The 23,619-nt window shown below is 42.7% G+C and overlaps 1 protein-coding gene across 5 annotated transcripts in view; it reads right to left on the bottom strand.

Moving 5' to 3' along the window:
* ndst2a (N-deacetylase/N-sulfotransferase (heparan glucosaminyl) 2a) overlaps positions 1-23,619 on the bottom strand; it is a 134,202-nt gene that overhangs the window by 71,154 nt on the left and 39,429 nt on the right. For 2 of the 5 annotated variants that reach the window (XM_088635930.1, XM_088635934.1), the window contains exon 3: positions 10,594-10,633. The exons of 2 other annotated variants lie outside the window; for them this stretch is intronic. The gene's annotated coding sequence lies outside the window, so the exon portion shown is untranslated. Of the gene's footprint in view, positions 1-6,463; positions 6,603-10,593; positions 10,634-23,619 lie in introns of those variants that run through there. One more of the 5 variants, XM_088635936.1, reaches the window with a different exon arrangement.

The following is a 23,619-nucleotide window of genomic DNA, read 5'->3' as shown; positions in this document are numbered from 1 at the left end:
CTTCATCACCCACATTAGCGCAGCCAGTGCCGCCTTAATCAGGACTTTAACTTTATTCAAGGTGCCTGGCCGAGAGAGAACGAGTCCATATGTAAACAGAAATTTGTATGGGATTTCCTGCAACAGAAGAAATTATGTCTGGCATAAAAATAAATTTGCTTGATCAACTAATTTAATACAGTTGGAGCTTTTTATTTACATCCTGAATATCAGGGCATACTCAGTAACAGTACTACAGCCAGATTCGTGTTCTCCCCCACCTACCTGACTTGCAACCAGATTCGAGTCAGACGCAGTGTACAGATTTTTAAAAAAAAGTTCAGCACCCTGCTAATTTCCTTAAGGAAGTCTTCAGTAGCCTGCTAAGCTCTCTCTCTTTTTCTCCCTGTCTCGGAACGTCCCTGGCCTAGAGTCAACCAGCTGAAGGAGACCGGACCAATGCAACAAACTCAGCCAGCTTAAACATGAAGTACAAAATCCTTCAAGAAACTCTGTCAACCATATCTTTGAGTTGGCAGTATAAATTCCAATATTCAAATTATAATTTGCTAAATTTAATCCACAACACAAATATTTATGAATGTGATTAACTATAAGAGACTTATATGAGTTATGAGGTAGACAATAATTATAGTTAAGCCATGACAGTATTCTCGCAATTTCTGGTTTTCATTTCTAATAGTTTCAGTGCATTAAAAACACTCACCTCAGTACTCTGGAAGTGTTTTTTTCACGCCTGTTCTTAATAACAAGAACATGGGTATCACACAGCACTTTTAAAATCCTGTGAGTATTCTTGGGGAAGAGGTCAAATCTGTTGCTCCTGAACAAGGTTACTCTCCCGATCTAAATTATCCCACAAGCCTATCGATATCAAAAACCTATTTCACAGCCTGGACTGAGGATAAAGACACTTATTAGCCAAACATAGTAAAGCTTTTGCTCACACACTCCTGAGGTTCAGGCAGCTTTTTTTTTCAGGGAGAAGAAATTCTATACTAAGAACACAAAACAGGGCCGAAGGGGGCAGTGGGTAACATTGCTGTCTTGAGGCTCTGAATTCAATTCCAGACCTGGGGTTCTATCTGTGTAGAGTTTGTATGTTCTCTCTGCGTTTGCATGCATTTCCTCACATAGTCCAAAAACATACGGGTGGGTTAATTGGCTTCTGGGAAAACTGGCCCTGGTGTGAGTGTGTGCATATGTGTATCTGTGTGTGCCCTCCAATGAACTGGAATTCTATCCATGGCGTTGCCCTGCTTTGCACCTGTTGCTTGCTGCTGGGATAAGCTCTGGCTTCCTGCGAGCCAGAATTGGATGAAGCGGTTAGAAAATTGATGGATGGATAGAAACATGAAACAAAAAAGTGAAAGTTGTCAGGAAAGAGATAGGGGTAACTGGTAATTGGGGGTGCTGATTTACTTTCAACTGGCCACAGGACTGACTTCACACTCCAAATAGTAAATTGGCCTGAAGTCATATGACTGATGACACTGCCACCGAGACCCTACCTAACACATTCAGCCACTCTAATTCCCAGGCTGTGGACTGGTGCAACCTTTCTTTCCACCTACCCTCAGTTGCTTTATAATTTCATCTCCTGGTTTTTCATAGTCGCAGCTTTCCAACAAACAACCCGCGAGGTACACTGCAGAATAAAAATCCTCCTACACTGCTCCTTCCTCTCTCTAACTGCTAACTTGCCCCCCCACTCACTGCCTCCAATCACACATTCATCATTCTCTGCAACACCCACACTTACCTTACCTCTGTGGCACAAGCATGTTCTAGTCAGCAGCACTGTAGACAGGCATGGAGATGAGTTTAACACACAGCTGGATACAAACTGTGCAGGAGAGATGGAGCTAGCAGGCAAGGAGAAGTAGCACTGTACAAAGAAAATCTGAATGTCGAGCAGCTTACTATGGGTGAGTCACTGGCCCCTAGTGATGACACATACGCTGACAGGGCAATATTAAACTTTGGAATAAAAAAAAAACTTTGCAGTATGAGGACAGGCTGTACAGTTTAACTGTAAGACGTTGACTTTATTTTACATTTTAAAAACCTCAATAAGGTAGTTCCTAGTAGTTTTTGTGAGCAAAGGGCAATGTAGTGGCTTAACTGGAAACAGATAAAAGCTAAATTATAACTAAAACATATGTTTACATTATATGTTATTAATTCCTGAAATGCAGTCCCCCAGACCATCCAGAGTAGTTGTGATGCTGGAAACTTTCAAGGCTAAACTTGATAGTGTGATAGATTCACACAAAATATAGGATGTATGGGATATACAGGATGCTGGAAAACTTCATGAAATAAATGTAAAATTGTTTGTTCACTTAGACACCCTTTATATATTACTAGGATTCACATGAAGATCTGATGATATTCACTGGAAAAAATATGCAAGAATTCAGAAAATCTGAAAAGGGGGCAAATGCTATTTCACAGTACTGTAGGGAAATGATGACCACTGATATCCCAAAAGATCTCTCTGCCATTATCTAGACTTATATTCCTGTACCCTCTTGGATTTCAGAAATCCCTGAATACAAAAGATGTTTCACAGCAATGTTTTAAAACATTGTGAACTTTTCAGCAGCAGGTTTCAAATCAGATGATCTTGAAAAAGGTCACCTCTCCCAGTTTACATAACTCCACCTTAGCAAAAAAAATCCCCTTCAGACCTGGCTTAGGAAGTGAACAGTTAAAAAAGAAACCCATCAGCCAAGTTCCAAATGTCTGCATCCTTCTGAGTACAAAACTCAGAAGATCAATGATAGAATACTCCAACGGTAGTCTTGCACTATCAAAAGCAGGATACGAGTCTTCTCCTTTGTAAAAAAAAAAGCACACTGCCCAAGTTCACACAGGGTCGTGTAATACAGGTCAGCTTGGTATATACTGTGCATGAACATAGCCTTCAGGAGAAACATGCATTTCATTGCTCAACGCTGATGTGTGCATCAGATTTATTTTCATTTCCATGAACGAATAAGTGCACCACTAACTAGCAAAGTGATGATCCACCCACAAGTAAAATCGATACAGAACCTAAAAGGCTTGGTTTAAATCAATACAAAAATATCTGTAATACAGTTAGCCAAACAGACAACTCACTAAGTAAACACGCTGTGCTGAAAATGAAGGAGTATAGAACTGAAACTTACAGCTTGTGTCAGATATGTGCATTTCTTGGTGCTTTTCCCAGTATAATAGTTGCGGTCTTGCTGAAAAGGGATTACTACTTTGGTTGAGGCTTCGGGCTGTCTGATCTCAACTCAGCTTCTAGCCATATGACCTTTCCCAAAATGTGTCTTCAGTTTTCCCCATAGTTTGTAATAATACAACATAAAGCATATTTGTTTTGAATTCAAATTAAGAATTTAAAACTGCACTATGCAACAGAGAAGCAAAAGGCAGTTTGCTAAAGGCAGTTCAAGACTTAAGCCCTATTGGCTCAAAACAAAAAATAATAATAGACAACAGACAAATCTCAAAACCACTCTTGACCTCTGCAATACTCTGAAGCAAGGTTCTCCAATCCTGCTCCTGGTAGACAACTAGACAACTAGTCTTAAGTCACCTGCCTTTCAAGACTAGAAACACCTGTAAGCTACTGATGCATCAAACTCTCTCTCATCCCAGCAGGGTCCGCTTGTCGGCACGCCCGTCTCCATTTGTTGGTTTGAACCAAATCTTTGAGCTGACGTTGCCATTAAATGCGACCAAGACCAAAGTAATGTAACCAATTCATAGAGGGGGATTATTAGGAGGCATAGGAAATTTGACCAGGACACCGGGGTTACACCCCTACTCTTTTCGAGAAACACCCTGGGATTTTTAATGACCACAGAGAGTCAGGACCTCGGTTTTACGTCTTCTCCAAAAGACAGCGCTTGTTTACAGTATAGTGTCCCCGTCACTATACTGGGGCATTAGGACCCACATGGACCGCAGGGTGAGCGCCCCCTGCTGACCTCACTAACACCTCTTCCAGCAGCAACCTTAGTTTTTCCCAGGAGGTCTCCCATCCAGGTACTGACCAGGCTCACACCTGTGGGCTGCCAATTGTAAGTTGCAGGGTGACATGGCTGTTGGCCACACTGTGCATCAAACTGGTAATTGCTCAATTAAGGGAACTCACCTGGAGGACTAAAGAGTCTGTAGATTTTAGCCCTAAATTCTCCTTTAGATTTTTGTCCTAAATTATCTCTAAATTACTCAATTCAGTACACCACCACTTTATTTACAATGGAAATGTTCTGTATATTTAGACATAGGCAGTTTATTGGTGACCTTTAACACCTGCTGGATTGGGGCTCCCCAGGACCATGTCTGGAGTTCTCTGGTCTAGGAGCTCCAAGGTGGAAAGCCTCTACACAGACCTGCGCTACACTGAAGAAGGGCACCACTCTGAGAATCCGCATGACAAAAGAGCCAATCTTTCAGAACCACGAGAAAGAAAACGACTGACTTCCATGAAAACCAATGTTAGTCTAAACCTGAGGTGTGCAACCCTGTGCCAGGACAGGTGCACAATGTTCTCTGGTTTCCTTATAGCTCTGAATGCAGATCTGTAAGTTGTTGAATCAAGATAAGTAAACATTCATGCTTTCCACACCTCTGCGCGTTGAACACTAAAGCCTCCTACCACACTCAAAAGGACTGCTGCTCTCTTGGACTGGGGAAGCAGATGCCTGACCTACAGGCAGAGTTCCAACTAACCTCCCATCAGAAATCTGTAGAGTATCGAACATTCCATCCATCCATATTCTCACTGCTTTATCCCATACAGGGTCACTGGGGAGCCAGATTCGGTCCTGACAAGGAACAGTATGCATAGCAAGATACCCTGAACCGGATGCCAGTTCATCGCAGAGAACATACAGACACACTCTCACCAGGGCTAATTTTCCCAGAGGCCTATTAACCTGCTGTCTTTGTAGTGTGGGATGAAGCTGGAAAACCTGGAGGAAAGCTACAAAAGGAACTCCACACAGATAGCACCCCAGGAATTGAAACCAGGGCCCCAACACTGAGAGGTAACAATGCTATTCACTGCGTTGTCCATATTGAACCAGCAGTTTTTCAAATATTTTTGAGCTCATCCAGATGTATTTCAGAAATAGCAATTTTGTCAGCAGGAAAAACGGGGGTTTCTCAATAACCGCTTCTTAGTTTTGATTCCTTATTTTCAGCACTGAATCATCTATAAAAGGCAGGCTTAACATTCGGAATACAAAATGCACTTTTGCGTAAGTTGTACACACAGAGAAAATATTCCATTATCGTCACCGTTGCCTATAAGATTATCTTTTTATGCTGAACCTTGTTGGTTAACACAATAATTCACAGTGCTCCATACATGGGGAAAACATACAAACTATGACAACTTACTGTTTCTCACTTGATGATAGTAGTAAAATTAGACAAAACGAAAAAGCTCGACCAGTGTCAAGAAGCCGAAGGGTAAATCACAGGGAATGTCAGTGAGTACTGCAAGTGTCGGACAGTAAGGATAGCAAACCACCCGGCTCTTGTAAAGCAAAAGATCACCTTCCTGAACACACGCTACTGTACTGCCAACATGAACCCTGAAGGGCCTCCTCACTTTAAAATAAGCAGCTCTGATATAAAGATGGAGCAACACGAAACATATAATAAAGAGCAATTCTGATATTTTAAACAGAGGTGCAAAAAGTGAGGGAAAGCGTCTTAATCCCACTATTTTGCGATGTCTGTCATCACCAAGTCGTCTAAGCGGGGGTCTCCACTAAATTATATTAAAGAGGGAGACAGAAATGTGTAAGTGTGCTTTTCAATGCAGAAAGCAAGATTCCTACCATTCTTGCTGCCAAAAAAATAATAGGATTTATCTAGGGAGAACAAGCAACCAAGCATCTGGAGTAGTCGTCAGGGCTTTGGACTCCAGACCAGAGGTTCACAAGGTCGAATCCCACACATGGTGCTGGTGTCGGACCCCAGAGTGAGGCACTCCTCTCAGATTGCTCCCTGTACACACGCTGTAAAAACGGCTACTTCCTATGTATTCAGTCTAAATGCGAATTTGTTCTCAACTGACTGATCCCGTTACAGAAATGGACTTAAAAAAAAATCTTCCCGTCTTCCTTCTTCTTCCTCCTCTGAAATCCCATACAACCCTTTACTGAAAACTGAATAAACACTGGATTACAAGCCAATCCAACCAGCCATCGCGCGTTTCCTGGACACGCATGAACACACCCAACCTAAACAGCACCAGCCAACAAAGAGGCAGATAGTGTTGCTAACTTGATTGGGCTTTTCCTTCTGTCATATTATGGCACAAAAAAAAAACACCAGGACTTGTTCTGTTCTTATTCTGGACAGCACAGCGCGATCTGAGTTATTCCACATCTTCCAGCTTCCCTGTATTTGAAGGAGAGGAGATACAAGTAACAATTTTTTTTTCTACCCTCAAGCAGCACACATCTTTGCCGTCGCCTGTCGGGGCCATTCCTGCTATTTCGCTTGCAATGCGAGACAACTGTGCTTCCTCATGTTGAACTTTATCCATGATTAGTGCTGCGTCGAAAAATGCAAAGGGCTGAAGGGCAGCTGCTGCATATTCAAGAGAAAGCACTTGCTGTCAATCTGCAACACTGCACTCGGCAGTGCAGCTCATGCGTGGATTGGCGACACGCTGGTTTAGTTTACTTCATCGGGGGATAAATTACATAAAACCAGAATCTGAATTCATAAAGCAGCACAACTGACAACGCAAGAAAGGCTTTCATGTGTGCCGGAAATGCACAGAATTTAAATCTCCTTATTACCCTGGCACACTGCTTCATCCACGTCAGCCAGTTGAACAAAATGCTGAAAATCCACTTAACATGCACAGGAAACTTTGGTATTTCAGCGCATTAGAAGCGCATTTCAGTGACTGTAAATGGGGGAAAAAACGGCAAAGAATCTTATGGTAAAAATACTGCCCTTTTAATAGGTTCCAATTTTATTTGCAACTTTTGAAGAGGTTTTAAGGGAAACTGCTGGGAGTCTCCTCTGTCAGAGGGTTATGAGTTAATACAGTGTGCCAGGGCCTTCACTAGGACTCTTGGCGAACTACAGCCAGGTCCAGCGCTTGCTTTCAGGGCGAATTTAATTGGCAGTTATGATGTGATGGCTGCTTTTAGCAACTTTGACAAATGTTCACCGACATCCCAGCCAAGACCCCCTAAAAGAGTGGCACTGCGGAATCAGCCTTTGTCCTAGGCAAGGGCATCTGCTCCACACCAGACTGAAGCTGAACACACAGGCACTTCCTGACTGTAAATTCCCCAAACGAATTAAAAAGTACCTACTCGCACAAAATGACAGGGAGGTTTTAAGTTCACGTCATGTTCATTTATTTATCCTCTCACTACACAACCACCCCAAAGAAATGAGAGTGATATAAATTTACACAGGCAATGAGGTCACTCCCTCAGACCCCTTACAATCAACACAATCCATCAGCATCAAGCTGAAAGATACTACCGCCTCCACATTACAATTCTGCTCACTCTCGCAATCAGCTAATTATTACTGCCTGCACGTTTGTTTGTATTCACTGGACACCTGCGGATCTTCCTTCATTAGTGATGAGGCACCAAAAATCAGTAGTTCCAAGTCTTCACTCTCACTTTAATCAAAATAGGGTCAATTTCATCTTCATGGACAGTAGGACTCCTGAGATCATTACACAAATTTAGTTTGTCCCATTACGCCAAACAGCAGTGCACCACACACACTCACGCTAAGCCATGTTCTACAGCAGTGCCCAGAGAGCCAGGGCACAGACTCAGTTAACTCAGTTAACCTTATGTGTGCACACTTTCATCAGTCTGACTCTAGAGAGCAACATGGGAAGAATCCAAGCAGACAACTAACTCCATGTGCCGGTAATAGACAGGTTCACTCTTTCACTACAGCCAAGAACGTCTGTTCAACAATCAATTTCTCATCATTCCCAATATAACAGATTTCTTCATTTGTTCTCCATTCAGGTGGTGAAAATTGGCCTTCTGGCAGTGTTGGGAACACCGAAACCCCATGCCTCCAGATAGGGCTGTCCGTGACAGCTTGACATCGTGTACTGGGTGCTGGGATAGAGCCGCACTTCCACTTTGTAGGTCAAGGCATCCCATTTTAATATGGCAGGGTCTGTACAATCAAGCAACTGACACTGCAAACAGGACCCATCTACTCCTAAAAGAAGCCACCACTCTCGCGCTCAACACTGAAGCAATATGGAGAATCTCTCGGAGACCATGTGCTGTTTGGCTTGCACCCATAGGCACCCTGGACTGCACACAGACAATCCATTACTGAGTATACCAGCCAAAGCTGCTCTTTTAATCAATGAACGTTGGGAGATTAATTGAACAACCCCAAAAATAGGTATATTTCAACTTTTGACATAAAATTCTCTTTGGATAAAGCTCTGGGGAAAAAAAACATGCTAAACCCCATCCTAAACACTAGTTCTCAGATCAATACTCATTCCTAATATGAATATCAGAGGTTTACCATGCCCCCTGAAAAACAAGAAAAGGCAGGCATCTCCCTGTAAGCCCAACTCCCTCTCCTTGGAACCACTGGGCAGCTTGGTTATTAGTACACCAGCTGGCCACAAACAAGCCAGCTGCACAGCACTCTCACCACAACACGAGAAAGATTATTACTGTTATCAAGGGGGCAGAGGCAAACTGGACACAGATTAATGCTACAAGCACAGCCCAATCAACTGCATCAATATAGCTGATTACTTTATCAGTAGGGATGTTTGGGCTGGCTTTAAATAGGCAGTACCAAGGGAGAAATTCAGCTCTTTACGTAATTAGCTACCGGGGACAGATGGACATAAACAGTCTATCTCAAGGAGGGGGGTGAACAACACAGACTCATGTTTGTGTCCTGCCATACAATATGGGCTGTTTGAGGAGGGTCTCCAGAGAATAGGGCCAAGACGCAAAGACAGTGCCACAGCTTTCCGATCTACAGCTCAGCCACGCGCCTCTCTCTCCCAGACACACGCTTGCTGCAAGTAAACAGGACAGCGTGGAAGAGATGACCTAAAACTGAATCACAGAGGTCGCCTCGCGGCTTGTGACAGAGGATACATATCAAAATGCATTAAAGGTGAAACAGTTCTCGTTACAAAATCCATTTTCTTTTGCTTTCTCATCCACCGCCTCCCTCGCGTCTCACGGAGGAGCCCAACTTCATTTCAAACACAGTCCTAAAAGGCACGCTTCAGATGAGGGAACGCCACCACCCTCTGTATCCCTTAGTTCTGGCCGCCTTGTCAGCACATCCTTTGAGGGTGACGGGGGGGGAGGAAAACAAAGGTTTGTTTCCTCTTTGAGTTTCCAGTATAAACAGAATTAATTGCCATTCCTGTTTTTCAGATCTGCAATTTCATTTATTTTTAATTTGAACATTACTCGCAGATCCATGCCTGCCGGGCGCAGGAAGATTAATATCTCTCCGAAATGAACACAAATTAAAGTGGTGCATTAGCATAGCGACTGTGCCAGGCTGCATTGCAGGGTAACTCACTGAGCCCAGGCTGGGGAGGGGGAGCTGGGTTTGAGGTCCAAGCACTGGCACACCCGCCGAGAACACGGATTCCAGTAATTCACCGGAAGAGTATCAGAACTCCAGCACCACCGGGGAGAGAGCTGGAGGAGGGCAATTTACTTAAACATGTTTTATTTTTCCTTGAAGTGCAATCAACGTTTGCTTCACAGGTTTCTTGTTAAAAATGTAGCAAAACTGCTAACACTTTATTTTAGCAGAACAACGAAGAACGAGAGCCCTATAGGGTACAGGCACACTCTCCCAAATCCTTGTCTTGATTCGTCCTTGGAGTTCTGTCAAATTGTAGTAGAAGATACAAGATGTTTGGTTGCCGATTCACAAAGTGGCTTCTTTATTGCCCCTTTATTTCTTTAGTGCTCACTTCTAAACTATGAAGTGGTATCACATGATTTGGGGGTTTCGAAAAACTTATATCACAGTTGGAAAGGTTCAGTGGTCTCGAGCTGCCCTGTCACTCAAACGCAGTCGATGCCTGGCAGCCTGCTGGTTCCCCATGCTGAACTTGCAGAGGCAGGCTATCGACAGTCTGTCACTGGAAAGAGATCCTTATTAATAGGATCACCAAAGTTTTTCATAGGTTTAAAGGATAGCCCATGAAGATGAATACTCCCTTACCCTGAATAAAAAATTGGTGCGATATATATTAATTATGCACAGATCCTTGTTTGTATTGCTCCCAAACCTAACAGTAAGGGGGAAATTAGTCTGTTTTCTTCATTTAAATTATGCTTGACCTCATATTTGACACATTTTAGAGGCTTTCTGCCTATGTATCTCTCACACTCACTTCAGCGCTGGAGGATATTGATGTGGGTCTGCTGGAGCACAAACTGTCAGAATCAGCAGATGAGAAATTAACGCTTTCAGGCACAACTGAAGTGCATTCACTGTCTGCCACATTGCGCCTAACTTTAACAAACTGGTACTTTACTAAAGCCTTTAATTTGCACAGTGCCTTACCTCAGTGCTTTTCAAAGGCCATCTGCAGCAAAGCACACACCTAGAGAGGACAACAAGGAATACATTATTAAGGAAACAGTTCAGAGAAAGACCAATTCAACATTGCTTTTTAAGCCTGGTGTAATAAAAGAATATCCAAATTTTGCCACCTAATAAAATATTTATCATCATACGTGTTCAATGTCCCCCAATTGCAACTTCCAAGTGAAATTGTCCTCCAATATAGTGGGACTGCCCAATTCTCTCACCACTTCCCTTCCCTCTTATAATCAGCTTTCCACATGAACATCTGCATCAGACCCTGCAAGATGCTCACAGTCTTATATTGCTTTAACTTGGGCTGATCTTTTGTTTGGTGGTGCCTTGCCTGTATACCCTCAATGCTGAGGCCAGAACAGGGCCCTGCTGTTGTACCAGGCTCACAATACTTCAAAACCACATCTCAACTTGAGCGACTGAGTCCTGTGCGGGCTGGGTGAAAAGCAGGAGGGAGCGAAGATTTCAATCGGCTGAATACAACCCCAACTGAGGACACCCATGCCAGAGGTGCCTGGCCAGAGTCTGGAGTTGACAGCAGAAAGAAGGATGAGTATAGGACACTCACACCCCACCCCAGAAGCATATAGCCAAGCATCTACCACCCCCATCAGCCACCTGGGGCAAACGGGATTCAACCCTTCAGATTGATCAAACCCATCCTTATGCTCTGAACAGATACGTTACCACATGATCTGTTTGGAAGCATCAGACCACAGTTAAGTGTGTGCGTGCTGTTGCAGAGATTGATTACGAAATGAATGAATGAAAATGAAAAATTAAACAAAAATTGCATTAACCATGAATAAAAACATTTTCATGGATATTACCCAGCAGAAGCAGTGTCACTGTTGTGAAGGAAGTAGGGGAAGGAAGCCCTTAATGAGAAGACAATGGGCTAGATTCACTTCTGCGGAGCAGGGCTTTGGAGAAATGGCATGACAACCACGTTGCTGGTTTAGAAAAAACAAACAAAACGTGACATCTGTGATCAGACAACCGGTTCAGGACACTGGGGGAACAACTGCAGATGTTTGGGTTTTTCCAACGGCTTAGGTTTCAGCGAGCACCACTTGAATTTCAGTGTTGTTTTCCAGGGAATTCTTCCCTCTTGTTTAGGAGAGGATAAACGGGTAGGGTGTGCTGGGGGCAGACAAAAAGGCACTGATCCATGTACAATGCCTCACTCATACACTTTTGTTGACGATTCCAAAATAGAATACAGACCTAAAATAATGTAGACAGCCAGAAATGTATCCCTGCATACTGTTTACTACTGTTTTATATAGTTTGTCTCCCATAATAAAATGAATATCCCAGGATTCATCCTGTCTTTTGTCTCCTGGTGTGACTACAGATAATGAAATGTAACTGTCACATCAGTACACATCAGTATTTGTACTGTAACTGGACCTCAGGTCAAACCCCCCAAAAAACCACACGGATTGGAATTCAGCCTACTCCTAACCTTAATGCTTATAGCCAGCTCACTTTTCAATTTAATTTGGCAGGTTTGACCCTAGTTTAGGCCCTAATTTTGTCTTCGCTGGAGGTGCTCTGACTACAAACCCAGTGCAAACGCAAGGATGCAAGGAGAGCAGGAAAAACCCAACGTAGTTTAATGAAGAACGTTAGTTGCTCATTAAGACCTGAAGATTAATGGGCTTTAAAAAAACATGGCATGTAGTCTTAAATCGCAGTCTGGCCGTTTCCTTTTCTCTGCGCTGGGCACCCGCCTCTGTTGCTTGGTCCATGATTTTAAATGGATCTTTTTAAATTGTATTTTATTAGCAGTAACCTTAGCTAACAATAGCATCCATCTTATACCGATGTGAAAGGACAGCACACATTTTAATTAGCGGCTTGCTTTTAACCATTCCTTTTAAGTATTAATTTTTAATTAGTTACTGTCTCTTACAGTATTGCTCCCATGAATTAAAGAACCTAGATTAAAGGCTTATGACAATCAAAGCAAAAGTAATAGTTTTCATAGCCCTGTCATACTGTATGTCCCAGGAGCAACCATTTCCTGGTTGGTCTTCTATCCCGGGTGTTTGGTAGCTCTGCTGAAATCAAACCTCTCTAGAAGAGAGTAGTCCTGAAATATCAATTAATCAGTCTGCTCAAACTGTAGTTGTTCGGTGATGTCGGAACTCAGATTTCAGTCTGTTCTCAGAGCTGAGACTACCTTTAACAATTGAAATGTGGATGAATATCGATATGAATCAGAAAAATCACTCTTTTAGGTAAAGGTATAATATGTTTTTTGGGAGAGACAAATCTCTTCCATCTTCCATTTCCATTTTTTCCTAGTTTCTGTGAAGGACCAGCAGTAATATAAGGTATGACAAATTTTCAATTACTTTTTGGGGGTGGCAAATCTGCAGTATTTTTAACACCACACAGCATTTTAGATTAAAGATAAAGGTCCAAAGATACCAGTTAAGACAGCACTTAAAATATGTCAAATCCTCAAATTCATCCCAGCAGACTTCTTCAGAATAAGCAGTCAAACACACATGAAATAACACAAATGCAAACTAAGGCAAAATCCATTTAAAACCAAGAACAGGAGGTACTTCTTTACCCAAAGGGCTGTGAGAGAATGGAACAAGCCCTCCAGCCATGTTGTTGAAGCTGACACCCTATCTTGGATTAGTTAGCTATTAACTACCCAATGGGCTAGATGGATTGAGTAGCTTTCTCTTGTTTGTAGCATGTCACGAAAACACTGTATATACAAGAATAATTGGGAAAGCAAATGAAAAGGAATAAGTAACAGCTTATCCCATGTGGATACAGAAAGCCTCTTTATTTTTATGTATACAACAATAAATAACATTACAGGGGGCTTATATTAAAGAGTGTAATTCTCTTATAAAATCCGGTTGTCAATATATGATGTGACTGAATCAACTCAAATTTCCTATGACATTACAGAAATACCTGAAACGGCAACAATTGTTTTGGCTTTGGTCGGGCAGACAGAATGATGAGACTCCAGGATCTCATCCTTGGATATGACTTGATATTTCAACTGTAGGTCTGTTTCTGGTGTCTTCTTTACTGTGTCAGCACATTTACTTTTAGTTTACAGCCTTTACTGTAGATCGATTAGCTGGAATTTACACATCCTAAATCTCTCTTCTGATCACATTACATACAAATGAAACACTGGGCTCCCTGCACCCCCCACCCCATGGTTAAGGCAAACCACTCCCAGGGCAAGGAAATTCCTCGCAGCCCCTTGCTGGCAACTGCAGCGTTTTCTTTAGCTTTTACCACACTTTCTCTTGGACATTAGACCTTCTTGAAGAGCGTGTGACGAATCTGTGGGAGCAGCTTGAAATTTGTACAATTCTGCGCTGAAATTCAAGCCCCGAAGTCTGGAATTTAATTAATAAGAGGGATTAATGAAGCCTCTGCTTAAATCAGAACGAGCCTGAGAAGCTCAGCTGCAGTCTCCAGCCCCAGTAGAGAGAAAAAGAGGTGGGGGCAACCCCTCGACCCTAGGGGCAAAAGATTTAAGACCGAGAGAAGAGAGCTGAATAACAACTGCACAAATGGAGCACTTGGAAAATGATATTGTATAAATCCAGGGTAATTATCTGCAGTGGCTAGAAAGGAGTCACTGAATTTTTTTTTTTTTTGAGACGACTCAGAAGTTCCCCCCTCAGCAATAACAACTGCTTCACAACCCTCATGAAAGGATCCATGGGCCTGGACACTTAGAAACATCAGTACAAAAGACCAGATTTTTTAAATAATAATATTAATAATAATAATTGCTTACACTTATATGGCGCTTTTCTGAACACTCCACTCAAAGCGCTTTACACGTAATGGGGATCCCCTCCACCACCACCAATGTGCAGCATCCACCTTGATGATGCGACAGCAGCTATAGTGCACCAGAACGCTCACCACACATCAGCTATGAGTGGAGAGGAGAGCAGAGTAATGAAGCCAATTTATAGATGGGGATTATTAGGAGGCCATGATTGGTAAAGGTCAATGGGAAATTTGGCCAGGACGCCGGGGTTACACCCCTACTCTTTTCAAGAAATGCCCTGGGATTTTTAATTACCACAGAGTGTCAGGACCTCATTTTTACGTCTCATCCGAAGGACGGCGCCCGTTTACAGTATAGTGTCCTCGTCACAATACTGGGGCATTAGGACCCACATGGACCGCAGGGTGAGCGCCCCCTGCTGGCCCCATTAGCAGCAACCTTAGTTTTTCCCAGGGGGTCTCCCATCCAGGTACTGACCAGGCTCACACATGCTGAGCTTCAGTGGGTTGCCAGTTGTGAGTTGCAGAGTGATATGACTTCTTAATACAGAACAGATCTAAATAATTAAAAAATCTTTCATTAATTTATTAACGAATAAAACAAGTCTTTTCCGATTCAATCATTTTAAGGATCTGACCCTGAAACAATGACAAGTTGTGTTTGACTGGTTGATGTTGCATATTCATACACAAGTGAGGAAGACAAGACCAAGAAGAGATGGTAAGATGGCACCAGTATGAAACAGAATCCAACCATTTTTAACTTATTGTAAGAGCAGGGGATTTTGACTTTGTTACTCAAAAAATGATTCTGAAGTAAAATCATGAACTCATCCACAATTTTTCTGATTAAAAGTGGCACGAAATAACATCAACATGTCATGTGTATTTTCTGGGAAGGGACCAGCAGTGAAGACATTTTAGTTTGGACTGGTGGGGTTTGGGGGGGGGTGGGGGGTGGGTGGACACATGCCCTATAAAATTGAACCCAGCAGACTAAAAAAAACTGGCTTTAGAGACATCAAAGCTGAAATACAACTAATAAATGTACTAACAAAATTCTGCGGCCTGCCAAGCCTTTCCGCCAACTTCTAAACTCAGAAAGAGGAAATAAAGGGCAAACATCTGTGCCCTCAAACGGCACAGCCAAACAAAACTCCGTTAATTAAAAATCTGATTTCATGTATTCCTGCATAACAAACAAACAGAAAGACGTGCCTGCTTCGGATAAAGAAGACTGGCTGATTGGGGAGGAATTTGAAAATAGGAAAATAAGACTCCGCTTGTCTTCTTCTACCAATGTCATAACTGCACAAAAAATAAATGAGTCTGCAGGTACTTATTAATATATAATACAGAACAACCACAGACACAAGTTGTTCATCATCACGGACGAGCAGAAGAGCCAGAAATCAAAATCTAATGGTACTTGAATAATATATTAACATGTTCGTAAACCACAGAAATAGATTTTCACGAAGACCAGCTTTTGCCCTTGTGTGACTTTGGCAGACATGAGCACACACTGAAAGGGCACTTTAGAGCCAGGCTTACTCACCAGCTAGCAAGTGTGGCAGGAATGGGTTATTGCCAGCCAGCAAAGAAGCTGGAAAAGCCTGAACGATGTGGCTAAATCTCAGCACGTCCATCAGGGCAGTACTATAAAGCCCAGGGCTTTAGCATCAGGCTCTGATCTGTCACAGAAAACAGCAGAACACAAGTTGGCAAGGGTACCTAAAAACCCAGATGCACAACGATTGGAATAAGTCTCCTTTCATTCCTTAGGTATCAGATTGTAAATATGACAACTGAGCTATTGTTTCGCCCAAGAACAACAAAAAAAGTCTAAATATGTAGCTTTTAGCATATTAAAAAAAAATCATGAAGCATTCTGAGATCTTCTGTGATAAAAAGCACAATAATTATACTGACATACAAGAGGTCCCCAATAAACACCAAGCTAAGGTACCAAAAAATGGGCTTCTTGTAGCATAACAACTTATATAGGGAAATTTTTCCCCGTAACAATAACGGAAAATAGTAGGGATAGAAACCGTAAGATGGAGAAAAGTTGTTTCATGTCTAGTGATCAAAGCACATAAAGTATCTGTACTGTATTTAGAACCACCACTGAGCTTAAGGACCTTATAAACAGCATTTCTACCTACCGAAAAGTTAAAGGAAAACAGCTGTCAAGAAATAATATTATATTAACATTTTTACGCTGAATTAACAGAAAACCTGTGACATTTTTACATTTTTTACCATATCACATTTTATGTTTTGCATGCAAAGAAGAATTTTAAAAAGCATTTTAAAAATATTTACCTTGATAAAGTATCAATCACTTTTATGATCTAACCCCGAGACGATGACAACACAATAGATTGTTCAGACTGAGGAAGCCGAGAATCACCGAGTCCTGGTAACATGGTGCCAGCATGAAATACATGTATAATTCAATCATTTTCATGTAAGTAAGAGTGTAAATGCAATTTAAAATTGGATTTTAAAATTTTGATTCACAAAACGTTGAAGAAGTGAGTATAGGTAAACAGATATCAAATGATTATGAACTAAAAATCATGAACTCCTAAACTTTGTTTCTGTAGACGTGGCAGCAAATAACATCAACACAAGTATTCAAAATTTCAGGCCTATTTAAAACATTCAAAAACTGATCAAAATATTTTTCAACCTCACAAAAGACAGAGCTGTCTCCTAACTCCTATCTGTGTTTCATTAATGGCAGGAGTTAGTGTGAGAAAACAAACAAAAGTAAACTGTATGATCATGTTATTTGCAATGCAGACAAAGTTTGGGTGCTTTGGGTCAATGAAGTCTCTCAATCAGAATTATTCTCCCAAAGGAATTAATTGAAAAAACCTTTTTAATTTTCGGAATTAGTCTAAACCTTGATTAATGTGACTTAACCAAGAGGGATATTTAAAGACTTCTGATCATTTCTGCTATAAACAAGATTCTTCTCACAGATTACACATACCATATGAAAACCAGGGTTGTAACGTTTCCCAGAACTGCGCAGTGCGCCTGGGACTCTGTTGTGGCTTTGTGACTCCCACACTGCTTCCCAGGGCATCAGAGAAGGGCCTCCAGGGCTTATACACAGACAGGAAGGAGCTTTTCATTAAGAACTGGATTTAGTCTGAGGAACTCAAGCTCTGCAAAGCATTTCTATCTTGATGCTCTGGAATGACGACAGCATGGTTTTTATTATTTGCTTATAAGCACCACCATCGCTCAGGAAATAAATGCATAGGGGGCCCATTTCCAGCAGCCATATCACCCTGCAACTCACAACTGGTAACCCACTGAAGCTAAGCAGGTGTGAGCCTGGTCAGTACCTGGATGGGAGACCTCCTGGGAAAAAGGTTGCTGCTGGAAGAGGTGTTAGTGGGGCCAGCAGGGGGCGCTCACCCTGTGGTCCATGTGGGTCCTAATGCCCCAGTATAGTGACGGGGACACTATACTGTAAACAGGCACCGTTCTTCGGTGGTCATTAAAAATCTCGAAAAGAGTAGTGGTGTAACCCTGGCGTCCTGGCCAAATTTCCCATTGGCCCTTACCAATCATGGCCTCCTAATAATCCCCATCTATGAATTGGCTACATTACTCTGCACTCCTCCCCAATGATAGCTGATGTGTGGTGAGCATTCTGGTGCACTATGGCTGCCGTCGCATCATCCAGGTGGATGCTGCACATTGGTGGTGGTGGAGGGGAGTCCCCATTACCTGTAAAGTGCTTTGAGTGGAGTGTTCAGAAAAGCGCTATATAAGTATAAGCAATTATTATTATTATTTTATACCTAATCACAAAGATTTTATGTAACTAGACACAGCACAAATTTGGACAAACAAGCAATAATACACCACTTAGTAAAATAATAAGTATTATAACACCCCAAGAAGGCTCCACAGATGAAACATTACGTTTTCTTTCTTCTCTTTTCAGCATGGAATAAACCTATTACTTGTTCCTAATAAGTATTATATACCAGCACTTGGAAATACGACAATCACTGCTGTTAGTGTGGCTCTACGTTTCTTAGTTCAGGTGGGTAGCTGCGTCAGGATGCGTAGGCTGCAAAGGAACAAGTAATAGGTTTATTCCATGCTGAAAAAAAGAAGAAAGAGAAAAAAGAGAAGAAAGAGAAGAAAGTAGGTCTATGTTTCTTAGACCTACTTCTTTATACTTATGAAGTACAAGAACCACAGACCCAAACCTTTATTGTTCTTAATGAGTCACAAGCACCGCAGCCCTAATTTCCACAGCCTCTCTCTTTCAGCTGAAAGTGTTAATTGCGTTCTCTCCCCCTCCCCTCTCGGCCTTCTTCCCCTTCATTGGTTCAAGTCTGCACCCTCTCCCTCACACCCCGATCCTTCCCTGCGTGCGTTTCTAACATTGAGAGGCTTGTTTTCATCTGGCATTAATTTCTCTTTCTTCCAAGATGTAGAAAGATGTGGCTTTGACTCTTTTGTCTCAGAAATTTGCATAGGATCTCTCCTTTTGTGCAGGATGCATCCCCCCCACTCAATGCGGTGAGTTCTGGTCGCCTTGGCCCATGCTTGGTCAGCGCTGGAGCCCCCGGGTGGCGGTGGGCTTGACAAAAAGGAAGAGCAGCGCAGGAGATTAAACTACACAAGAGCCCTGCGGTTTACAGCATGGGGGGGGTTGGCTTGCAATAGGTGTGAATGAAACAGCCCCCACCCCACCAGCTCCCCGTGCAGAATGGCACCCAGCAGGAGATCCCAGGCTCCCTGCCTGTCTCTCTCTCCGAGCCTCTCTTGCCCTATTCTCTCAGCCTTCCTCCATTCTCCGAGGCTCTCTGGCTCCTTTCCTGGCCCCCTCCATGCTGAATGGAGCCTGGTGGGAGCGGGGCAGCTACCGGCATGGGAGCTCTCACCCGCAGCACAGCTCTCCTCCACTGCACTGAGCCAGTGGGTGCGTGGGAGAGCGGCTGTGCTCCTGCGGGCATAAATTCCTCCCCTTCCACGCCGAAGGCCTGCAAATCTGCCAAGGCCACCTAAGCTCCAACAAACGAGCACATCATCGAAAAAGGTCAACAAAACCAGTACGCGAGCAGATGTTAAAAGGGGGGAAGAAAAAAAAGCTCTCTAAGGGGATTTCCAAAAAGCAGCTGGATTCGAACGAGGCAACAATGGAAAAAGTGGCTAATCCTGAAGTCCCCACTACAGTAACAGTATGACCCCCCATCACCCTCCTTCCTGAAGCCATTAAAAAGAAAAAACATTCGCCCACAAGTCTGAGAAACGATAACGTGATTTAGAACCTTGCTCAATAAACAATTACAAGACAAAGGATTTTCCGCCCGTTAAAAGCAAGAATCCTGGGGCTCCTGACCTTTCAGCTCCCCAGCGGCAAACTAACCACTACAAGAACTCCCTTGTTTTCTACTCCTGTGCTTCTCACCCCCGCCCCCCCTCCACACTGCAAAACACACAGGCACTGTTCACACCAATAGTGGGATTACAGCTCTCTCCATGCTTATCAGCAGCACATCACAGGCACACACAGACACGGAGAGGAACACGCTGCAGTGCATCTCATTCTGCCACATACTCGCATCAGGGGATGGAGTAGGGGGTGGTGTCCACGTGATCAGCATGCCATGGTCCACTACTGAAAGTTTTTCCGAGTCTTAAAACTAATTTAACTAAATGCTGTTAAATTGCAGCAGAATTACGCTGTCTTATTCCGCCAAGACAAATGGAAAAAAAACACGATTCCGACGGCACAGCACGCTTCAGCTGTGCCACACAAACCTTACAGTAAAACTTCCTGCTCCTTATGAGGCGACGAAAGTCATTTCAGCCGGCAAAAGGCCAGCTGAGTTTCATAATGAGGGCTACTACTATCTGTACACTCGGGGAAAACGCATCTAATAAGGGGAGAGACTGTTCCTTTTCACCATGTGCACAAAGGGTTTCAGACAGAAGCAGTTAATAAGCATGAATGACAAAGCATCAATGCACCTACAGAGGGAAAAGGGAAAAATGAGTGTTGCTTGAGATGAAAAGCAGTCTTCCGGTCTATGTCCTAGGGAGAGGTGTTCTGTGCGTCAGAGATTAGCCTACATTTCTCCTCAAAGATACTCTTCTCATTCTCTACATCAGCAAGTGGATAATCACTCTTGCATAGATGTGGCCTAAAAAACAGGATTCACGCCAGTCTGACAAAAAGCAAAAATACAAAATGAGTGTATCATTTGATATTTTCGAGAAAGTTGGGTACTTTTGCACTGCATTCATGGACAACAAGAACAGCCTGGCTCACAAATGGATGATCGCAGAGCTCTGCTCTTTCACGTAATCCTCTTTCTGTTAACCTCTTCAGCATCTGAGGTAAAGAAGTAGTTATTTTTACTCGTCAGTGATAGGCAGGCAACACGGAAAGGCAGCAGATTCAGAGAGCAGGGTTTTGCTCCAGCCGAGACCCTCTGTTCACAGCTCTCTGGAGGAAGAAAAAGCACTGCCCTGCACTCCACACACAGAGTAACTGTAGCTCAGACAACCATTTACAGGTCGGAGGTTACTCTCAACTGCAGTTAGCCAGGGCTGCCAGCTGCAGAACAACCCTCCCTATCCCTGAGAGAATATTTCACATATTTCTCCGCAGTCTGAAATGTGCTCTTTTTTGAGGGAGATGGTGAGAGGCACAACAGGCCTTTATTGGGGGGGGGGGGGGGGAGAACTCCCATGTTGCCATGGCTACACAGACACAAGCACTGACAGCCCCTGAAGACACATGGAAAAAGAGAGATTAAAAAGACAAAGAGAAGTGGAACAAGTCTTCCGAATCAAGACTGAGAACTACAGTGTTAACAAACAAGGAGATAAAATTTGAGCGTTTCAAATTTGAAACCGGTTTCGCACGCTAACCTACCACAAGAACCATAAGACAGAAATTACTTAGAAGCCCAGGATGTTAATGTTAAAGAAAAAAAAAAGTATTGTAGACACTGTTCACAGTAGCTTACACAAATCTGAAATGGCATCTAGTATGCTCTGTTAGAAAGCAATGGTTTAGAAAAAAAACGGACAAATAAAGACGAATTTCAGATTTTCTTTGTAACAGATATGCACACTCTCCGTGAAAACCTCAATTCACAGAGCTCCTTACCAGCCTACTCTCCACCCACACAGAAGAAGCCACACTGCAGATTAGTACTCTCAGTGCTTTGCAATGTTCTGCAGGTCATGTCAAGCTCATCCAATCAAATAATTAAGGCGGATAACAATAATGCATTAATATTTACTGTACTGAAGTGACAATGGTAAACTATGATCTTATTTTTAGTACTTACCTGCATGAAAAGCAGGTTTTCATTCATACACTTTAAGAGATTCAGGGGCCACCGAAAACCTGAACAAGGAAGCACTTAAGTCTCACTTGCACATTGATCAGAGCCATTTCAGGACTTTAGACAGTTGTGTATATTAGATAGAACCATACTTATATCCTCTGTAAGCTAGATGTATTAGCCGTATAAACTAGATTTGGAACTGTATTTATACATTTCCTCTTTATCAGTAGCTTTTCTACATAAACCTCAACTCTAAATATGATATGAATCTTCTGTCCCTGAAAGCACGCCAAGCACAGAAAAGTCATGTCCTTTCCTTAGTCTACAACAGGCAGGACGTGGTCATAAATCTTGCAGCAGAACTGCCTCCGATGTAGGCCATTCCACATCTCTCTCAGCTTCTCCCTCTGTGGACTTACAGGGTCTGACTGTGACACAGGGCTGGTAAAAATGACTTAATTACTTAATTAAAAATGACATGGTCATACTCGTAGCGCAAAGGCGATCTGCAGCAACAGGAACACTGAGGTAGAGACCTCTGCAAACAGTGTGCAGAAGGGCCACAGCCCTGAGGAAACGTCATTTGCCCCATTTCCGCTATTAAGATGTAGGTTTTCCAATTTATGTGTTTCCAATGATGAAATCTGAACCAGCCCTACAGAACAAAAATAAAACCCTAAATACAGGAAAGATCTCTTTTCCCCACACTACTTCCATGCCCATGGTATGTCATGGCTGTGTCCATCAGGCCCCATGTGATGCACAAGCCAATCTATGACATGCAGAGAGGTTTCCATTTGCTCCGTCTAATGCAGGGGTGGGGAACGTCACTTGGTCTGGCCCTGCCAAGGCAACCGCAGGCGTAGAGATGGGCGATAATTCGATAACGATAATTACGGCGATATAATTTTCCTCTATATAATTTTAACAAAAGTTCGATATATATGTTTCTGTTTGCATGTTTGCGCATGCACACAAAATACTGCGTGAGTGCGCGTGTGTGTTGCAGACCAGGCAGCTAACAGATTTGTTTAATGTTTCTGCTGTTTGGCAAGTGTTGTGTTCTTAAAATAAAGAGTTGTTTAATTTACCAATTAACTGTCTGGTTTCTTCAACTTTCACTCAGGAGAAGAAATCTGCCTTTAAACTTGAAAGAAATAATGATTTGACATTTATCGGGATAATTATCGATATCGACTAATATGAAATTTTTTAATGTGATATCATGATAACATGACGGGACAGACACGCATGCTTCTCGTCAGCTGCCCGCGGCCCGTCTGCCTGTCTTGCGGTGACTCAGAGGACAGTCAGTGCCAGGCAGTTTGGGAGTGTATACGTTGTGAAAGTGTTAACACACTGTGTTTTACGAACTGCGGGATGAAGTCAAGCAGTTCATGGAGGTGAAGGGAAAACCTGTCAGGGAACTCAATGATAGCAAGTGGCTGTTTGATCGACCGCGCTCCAGACTGACCAACGCAAACCTGGAAAAGCAGTTGCAAGTAGCAACATCATCAATACCAGCTAACATCACACGCCTCACCAAAGAGAGGCAGTTCTAGCCATCATATTAGGGGTGAGTTAATTAAATGTTTGACCAAATATAGCAGGCTAATTTTAAATTGATAATATTGTATGGCCCGCGAATTATGTTATAAATATCCAAATGGCCCTTGGCAGAAAAAAGGTTCCCCACCCCTGGTCTAATGGATATCGAAACGACGGTCTAACTGGACAATGATCTAACTTAAAATTTCCTGACGTTTTTTTGTTTTTCTGAAAGTATGAAGCTTCATGCTTTTAAATCAGAGTACATGAGTCCAAGAGTACACCCCCTTCCACTCACTTTGTC

The sequence above is a fragment of the Lepisosteus platostomus genome, chromosome 6, assembly GCF_059453375.1.
Source record: "Lepisosteus platostomus isolate fLepPlt1 chromosome 6, fLepPlt1.hap1, whole genome shotgun sequence".
Classification (NCBI taxonomy): domain Eukaryota; kingdom Metazoa; phylum Chordata; class Actinopteri; order Semionotiformes; family Lepisosteidae; genus Lepisosteus; species Lepisosteus platostomus.
This window is presented reverse-complemented; position numbering and strand designations above follow the sequence as displayed.